Here is an 8,351-nt window from a genome sequence, read left to right on the forward strand (position 1 = left end):
CTCTGATTCAGATCCTGAACTTAAAAGAAAATTAGAACCTGGATCCCAGTTCTGTCTGAAAGACAATGGAACAGAACAATTCTACATGCTCACAACTCTTCCCCTTCCCAATGCAAGGAGAACTCATTGAGTGAGGACAAAGGAAAAAAGAAAAAGCAGATTTCAGGAATTCCCCTACTCCACGTAGTTGGGCAACTTTCCCTCATTCATGCTGGCTAGTTTTAGAGGTTTGACTTCAAATATAATGAAGTAGTAGGTTTCTGAACCGAGGGTCCTCCTGAAGGTACACTAGAAATTTGGGGGTTAATGCAGAGAACCGTGGTTTTACGGTCTTACACTGTTAGGCTTGGGGAAGGGCCACGTTCACACTCAAAGCTCTACCTACTACCTGACAGAGAGGGTTTTGCTGTGCCATAGGGGTTAATTTTTCGGTTCTCTTTGCTGCCACATGACTAGGCCTGGCCCAGGCCTACCACAGGCATATGGTGGATGACCTATTCTGTGACTGTTGGCACCAAACCCAGAGTTCTGTCTGACATTCAAGTAGGGATGCTGGCTAGGCAGTTGCATAGTATACGTGAGTCCGGAGGGACCCAGGGGTAGGCGCACAAGAAATCAGGTCGGAAGATCTCAATGTGAGAGTCACTGGCATATGTATGGCATTTAAAATCATTGAACTGAATAGAATCACCTAGGGAATGAGGTAAAATGATGAGAGACTGGGTGGCAGACTGAGTCCAGAGGCACTCAAGACTTAAGGTCGGCCAAGGAGTCAGAGTCCGGCAAGCAGTCTGAGGAGGTGCCGGCGAAGGAGGAGAAAAAAAGAGAGTGTGACAAACCAAGGGAACAGAGGGTTTCAAGGAAGTCACGTACAACGGTTCAAACGCTGATGGAAGATGGAGTTCATGACTAAGAATCAACCACTCGTTTGCCAGATAGAACGCTGCTGGTAAGATTGGCCAGAGCAGTTTCAGGGATAGGGATAAAAGCTTGACATGTGTGGATTAAAGAGAAAATAGGGAGTTAAGATTCCACACGTAGTGAGCTGATAGAGTCTCAATATCCACCTACGACAACTCCCAGAAATGCTAGATAAATGAAAGCAAAGATTATTTTGAGTTTAGAGCCGAGGGGCGCCTGGGTGGCTCAGTTGGTCAAGTGTTTGGCTCTTGATTTTGGCACAGGTCATGATCTCGCGGTTCATGGGCTCGAGCCCCACATCTGTGTCATCTGTGCTGACGACACAGAGCCTGCTTGGGATTCTCTTTTCCTTTCTCTCTGCCCCATCCCTGCTCGTGCTCTCTCTCTCTCTCTCTCTCTCTTTCAAAATAAATAAATACACTTAAAAAAATAAATTCATAGCTGAACTTGGAAGGATAAAAGGATATTGCAGATACCCAAAAGGAAGAAGGAGGTAAAAATGGGACCAGGAAGCATACAAGCTGACTCTACAGCTACCTAAGTGTTTACCTGAGGGCTTCATTGTTTAAAAATTAACTTTTTAGGGGTACCCGGGTGCCCCAGTCAGTTGTCTGACTTTCAGTTTCAGTTCTGGTCATTATCTCATGGATCATGAGTTCAAACCCCACCTCGGGTTCTGCACTGACAGTATGGAGCCTGCTTGGGATTCTCTCTCTTCCTCTCTCTCTCTCTCTGCCCCTCCCACGTCTCTCTCTCTCTCTCTCTCTCTCAATAAATAAACAGACTTTAAAAAAACTTTTAGGGGCGCCTGGGTGGCTCAGTCGGTTAAACATCCGACTTCAGCTCAGGTCACGATCTCGCTGTCCGTGAGTTTGAGCCCCGTGTCGGGCTCTGGGCTGATGGCTTAGAGCCTGGAGCCTGCTTCCGATTCTGTGTCTCCCTCTCTCTCTGCCCCTCCCCCATTCATGCTCTGTCTCTCTCTGTCTCAAAAATAAACATTAAAAAAAATTTTTTTTAATTTTTTTAAATAAATAAAAAATAAAAATTATCTTTTGATTTTGGGCTAATTTTAGGTCGGCAGAGAAGTCTCAGAGCTAGCACACAGAGTTCCTGTGCGTACCCCTCGCCTGGATTCCCCCATTGTTAAAATCTCAGAGTCGAGCTCCTCAGAGAGGTTTGGAGTTTGAATTTCTTTCAACAATGAAGTCCCCCACACCCCAAATTGAGACTTGAACATAAGAACCCGTCAAATGCAGTGACATCACAAGACTCTTGGGAGAATCAACCAAGAATGGATCTTCCAGGACTCTTTTTCACCCCGGGGCACAATGGATTCTCTGGGGAAAAAGCAATCTCTGCTACAGATGAGCTCATAATCAAAACATGGACACACATGGAAACAATGTACCACACCCGAGAGTGTACTTAAAACAAGCAATTCAGTGGTCATGAACTTCAGATAATGGAAAGGCTATCTGAAAGAAAATGTGAAATAAGAACATGTAAAATGACTAATACATAGATGACTTGAATCCCTAAGAAGAGAAGGAGACACTAGACAAGGGAGAACAATTCAGAAGGTGGGTGGAGAACAGGGCTCCTCTTTGCTCTTTGTCTCCCCTTCTCGCTCCCTCCCTTCCTTCCTTCTTTTAACCACCACAAATGCAAGAGGAGAGCCAAAAATCCTTTTCTAGCTTAATAAAAAAAAAAAAAAATCACAAGTATTTACATCTTTCAGAAAAAAAAAAGAGACAATAATTTAAATATTACAACCAGACTAGTAAGTTGCTAAGAATAACAACCAGGAAGAAATCCAACTTTAGAGGATATAAGTAGCTTATACGAGGGGCCCCTGGGTGGCTCAGTCGGCTGAGTGACCAGTTCTTGATATCGGCTCAGGTAGTGATCTCGAAGTCCTGGGATCAAGCCCCACATCGAGCTCTGCAAGGAGCCTGCTTGGGATTCTCTCTCTCTCCCAATCTCTCTGCCCTTCCCCCCTCAGAATACAAAAAATAAATAAACATTAAAAAGAGTAACTTACACAAGCCATGGCGATAGTCTCTGAACTATCATTTTCCAACTCATTATACAGTTTTTCAGCCCTAATTCCCTGAGCCTGCCAGGACATTTATACAGGTCCCAGCTCTCAGGGGAGTATTTAATTTGGCAGCTTACTTTTGCTTACAAGATTCCATCCTTCGTGCTTTTAGTGTTATAAAACACCCCGGAGGGTCCTCTGATGCAAAGGGACTGCAAGTCTCACTTTCACTGGGACATCTTCATCCCTCGTGTCACATTGAGTTTTGTGTTTCTATCAGTGAGTTCCTCTTCACGAGATCCCCCTGGCTGTATACCTGGAGTCTGAAGATGGGCAGATTCATCAACATTCTCCCATCAGTAACTTTTTTTTTTAAATTTTTTTTAACGTTTATTTATTTTTGAGACAGAGAGAGAGCATGAACAGGGGTCAGAGAAAGAGGGAGACACAGAATCTGAAACAGGCTCCAGGCTCTGAGCTGTCAGCACAGAGCCCGACGCGGGGCTCGAACCCACGGACCGCGAGATCATGACCTGAGCCGAAGTTGGACGCTTAACCGACCGAGCCACCCAGGCGCCCCAGCCCATCAGTAACTTCTAATCACACCCAATTTCTCTCCTAGTGACACCACTTTTCCTTTCTTAGCTGCCCTTTCATCTGTGTTGGACAATTCTTTCTTTTCATCATCCATTTTTGTAAAACGTCATGTGGGTTTATCACTGGGAGACGCAGTGGCAACTGTGGTGTCTCCCAGTTGGATGGGAGGGGCCACCAAATGGGGGGCAATCCAATCCGGTGGAAGAAGGCAGCACGGCCAGTGAAAGAATTCACCCAAGACAGAACAAGGGAGATACAAGTTTCCTGAATACTCCGCACAGAAGCTGGGGGCGGGGAAGGGAGGAGGGGGCAGGGACAGCAAAGCACAGACTGTCTGCCGTGAGGTTGGGGGGAGCTGTGGTTAAGTGCAGAAGGTGAGGAGGTTTGGAAACCAATGGAATCTTCCTTTTTTGGAACCTGCATCCGGGTGTAAGTAACCAATTGGTCAGCTAGGGCTTGTGGCTATTTTGAGGCGGTTGCCTGATGGGCCTGTTTGTATTCAGCCCCGGGGGTTGGGGGTCACTGTGCGTCCTTCGACCTTACTCAGGTTTCCATTGCTCAAGTTGGTGCCTACAAGCAGCCTCTACAGCAACCACACACCTTGGCAGACTGCGTGAACTGAATAACAGATGTGCTGTGTCGAACCATCAGCGGAGTCAACAGGAATCTATGAAATTGGCCACTAATCAGGATGCACGTCTGTTATTTCCCTGGTGTTTGCAGAACCATGAAATTTGTACTAGTAATTACTCACAGGTAATATACCGTGGTAACTGCAATTTGCACCGTATTGTTGAGGGACTGGTCTTAATTTAACTCAACTGCTGCTGCTGAAATTTGTGCCAAGTAATGATTGCCAGTACTCATTTCGTGTCCAGAATAGGGTCGAATCGCTTTCTGGCAGAAGAGGTTGTCGATACAGAAGTTCTAAGTTAATTACTTTGGAATTAGTTCACTCAGGTCAAAAGGTGGCTAAGGTCAAAGCCTGGTGCCTGGGGAAGTGTGTCAGTACTTAAGAGAAACCAAGTACACGGACGCTTGGCTGGCTCAGTCCATTAGAGCAATGGGACTCTTGATCTCAGGGTCATGAGTTTGAACCCCACATTGGGCATGGAGATGACTTAAAAAAATTAAAATAAAATAAAATTGGACTTAAAAGAGAGACAGAGAGAGAGTACATACAATCTAATTTCTTAGAAAAAAAGTTTGAACAAAGACCTTTCTATGAACGAACAGACAGGTTAAATGTCCCAGTGGGAATTTCTGTTTTAGTTTCTTCTTTCCCTCCCTCTTCTCCCTTTAGTCATCAAAACAATTCTTTTCGTCAGAGTCTTTTAAAGTTCAACCGTCAGAATCACTCAGGGCTTTCTAAAACACAGATTGCTGGAAATCGGCATTCCTAACAAGTTCCCAGGTGGTGCCGACCTTCTGGTCTCGGGACTACACTTCGAGAACCACTGCTTTTGATGGTAGACTGAGGAATGGAACTGAAATTTTTTCAATTAACTGGATAATTAACAGAATTGTTGACTAGTGAAATGTGATCAAGCAATGAAACAGAGAAGCAGCTCCCTCCAGCCATAATTTAAGCACTCCCTGAAGGTAAATCCACAATTCTGTAGCATCCTGCTTTTTCTCATTACAAACACAAATGTGCCTTCTAGTACATACATGTGAAAATTTAAACATCTTCAGGATACAGTCTAGCTATTTTGAACGTTTGCAAAAATATCTGTGACAAAAAGTTAAGACCTGAGGACAAAAAACAAAAACAAAAACAAAAAACAAAAAACAAAACCCCAAAACAAAAACAAAAACAAATTTTTGCTGTGAACAGAAACAATATGTTCATGCTCCTACTAATGGCTTGCTTTTTGAATCAAGTTGGTTTTGAAACATCATTTAAAAGCTCACAGGAAATCAGAATAAAGTTATAGTGTGGTCAGTAGTCTTATAACTATGTATTATATTGTGTTATAGTGTACGATGTCTACTATTTTATTATACTATACAGTGTTAATTTCCTAGTTTTGATAGCTGCACTATGTAAGATGCTAACATTAGGGGAAACTGGGTGAAAGCTGGTATACGAGAGCTATCTTGTTATTTTTGCAACTCTTCTGCCAGTCTAAACTCATGTCACAATTTTAGAAGTTTGGAAAAGCTCATTGGAAGAAGAGCACTGTGATAGGTGGATATTCACACATTTAAAGAAGTATGTATCTATAAAAAACCACCTGAGTTTCCTCACTTACTGCTACAGAATAGCTCAATTGTTTCTACTTGGCACAATCTCAGGACCCATTCTGAGACAGTGTAGATGGACTTTATTGGGACACCAACTGAACTTTGGTGGAGTTGTAGAAATGCACACTGCTGAGCTTTTTTGAAATTGGTAACGGTTCACTATTATCTTCCTCTTCTAAAAATTTTGATTTTTATTTTGTGAATAGGTAATATATTTATGCGATTTACAGTTTATTTTTTATTATTTTTTTTAATGTTGATTCTCATGAGAGCGTGAGCAGGGGAGTGGCAGAGAGAGAAGGGGACAGAGGATCCGAAGCCGGCTCTGTGCTGACAGCACAGCAAGGCTGATGTGGGGCCCGAACTCAGGAACCGTGAGACCATGACCTGAGCCTCACGCTCAACCCGCTGAGCCACCCAGGTGCCCCAAGATTTACAGTGTCAAAGATATACAAATATATACAGTGAAGAGTCACCCTCTCACTCCTGTCTCACTGCCACCTAATTATTCTCTTCAAATCCAACCAATTATATTAATTCCTTCTGTATCCTTTACATATATTTGTTAACACACACTCAAGGAAATGCATATCTATTTTACGGAAAATGAGAGATACTTTACTTTTTTGCATCTCTCTCTCTCTCTTTTATTACTTAATATATTTGGAGATACTATTTCCATATGAGTACATAATCTTGATCCTTCCGTCCACATTCTACTGTATGGTTACACAGTTCATTTCACTGGTCCCCTTCCGGGGACACATACACATTTCTCACCTGTTGCTGTTACGCACAACGCTGCCGGAACGGCCCCGCACCATCATCATTTGCGCATGTGCAGATCTGTCCTTGAGAAGTCGGACTCAAGGGGCAGGTGTGTGAAATTGTCATTTAGAAGAGGGTTACTTTATTACATGCACTTCTGGATAAGTAATAATACACCTTGTACAAAATGTCCAAAGAAAGGGTGAGTGGTTACAAAGTAGTCTTTCTCATACTCCATTCCCTTCCAGCTGCCCTCCCCCGAGGTAACCATTGCGACTTACCTCTTTGCGATGGGAGGTATTTCTGGCCATTTTAATCCTTTTTTTTTTTTTTTTTTTTTTTTTTACAAGATCCTTGGCCAGTGGGACATCCTGTAAGTGCCCAGAGCTTCTGAGTTTGGGGTCAAATTGTAGAAATGGATGATATATGAAAAAATAGCCCTAAGGGGCTGCGCACTTGACTAAATAATAAAAAAGGTAACTGAAATTTTTGAATGGATATTTTATAACAGCCACTCGGAGGTTAATAGCAGACATATAATCCTTTTAGCACAAGGGACTTGTGCTGTTTTCACACTCGTGTATGGTCATGAAGTACTGAAAAACATCGCAGGGATCAGGGTAAATACTGGCACACTTGTGAGAAGTGAGAGTATACACCCAGAGGTGTGACAACTTTTGCTACCGTCAGAACACCATTCAGGCAAAGAAGTTTCACCTGCTTCATGTTGACAGCAGATGACATACCCAGAGACCAATTTCTTTTTCCAAACTGGAAGTCCTCTCTCCTCTTTTGTAAATAATTTTTAAAAATTCATTAACCTTGATATAGCTCTGATATGTACACGTGCATACACTTAGATAGTCATATCAATGTAAATGACAATACTTAAAGCTTTAAAACTCTAGGATTTAAAATTTTTTTAACGTTTATTCATTTTTGAGACAGAGAGAGACAGAGCATGAATGGGGGAAGGACAGAGAGAGAGAGGGAGACACAGAATCCGAAACAGGCTCCAGGCTCCGAGCTGTCAGCACAGAGCCCGACGCGGGGCTCGAACTCACGGACCGCGAGATCATGACCTGAGCCGAAGTTGGACGCCCAACCGACTGAGCCATCCAGGCGCCCCTAAAACTCTAGGTTTTAAAACAACTTTATCAAATACATAATTTGATGTTTATTTTGTCTTAATTGGGGATTCTGAAGGAAAAAAGTATTTATGCATAAATAAGAATACATCTGTAAAAAACATGTTAGGTGTTATGTAGGAACTATACATTTTATATTTTATTTCTCTCTGTTCAGAGACAGGCCTCCCTGGGTTTCTCATAATTCTGCACATCTTAAGAGCGGAGGCAATGGCTAACTGAGGTCTGGAATATCTTTCAAGGATGTTTGTACAATGAATGGCCCTGGGAGTAGAGATTGTGTCTCCTTCCTGAGCAAAGGGCAATTTTATTTACTGGCCATTATAATAAAGATAATGTCTCCTTCCAGCACAAAGTTCAGGCGGGCTTACTGCTTATTATAAAATATTTGTCTTCTTAAAATTTGGGGGTCCTCTCCTGCTATGCAATCCACCGTGCATGCAATGCGGCGATCAGCTGACCCCTTTTGTGTCACCCTGTGAACTGCAGGGATGGCTTTGTGTAATATCGTCTCTGATCCAGGTGTCCTATACCTTCTGTCAGGATCATGGAACTATGGAGGCTAACGTGTTAGCTTGAAACTGGAGTGAAATGTTAGATTATTCAGTTCTTGGCCCTCTGAACTCTAACAT

The sequence above is a fragment of the Acinonyx jubatus genome, chromosome C2 (assembly GCF_027475565.1).
Source record: "Acinonyx jubatus isolate Ajub_Pintada_27869175 chromosome C2, VMU_Ajub_asm_v1.0, whole genome shotgun sequence".
NCBI lineage: Eukaryota > Metazoa > Chordata > Mammalia > Carnivora > Felidae > Acinonyx > Acinonyx jubatus.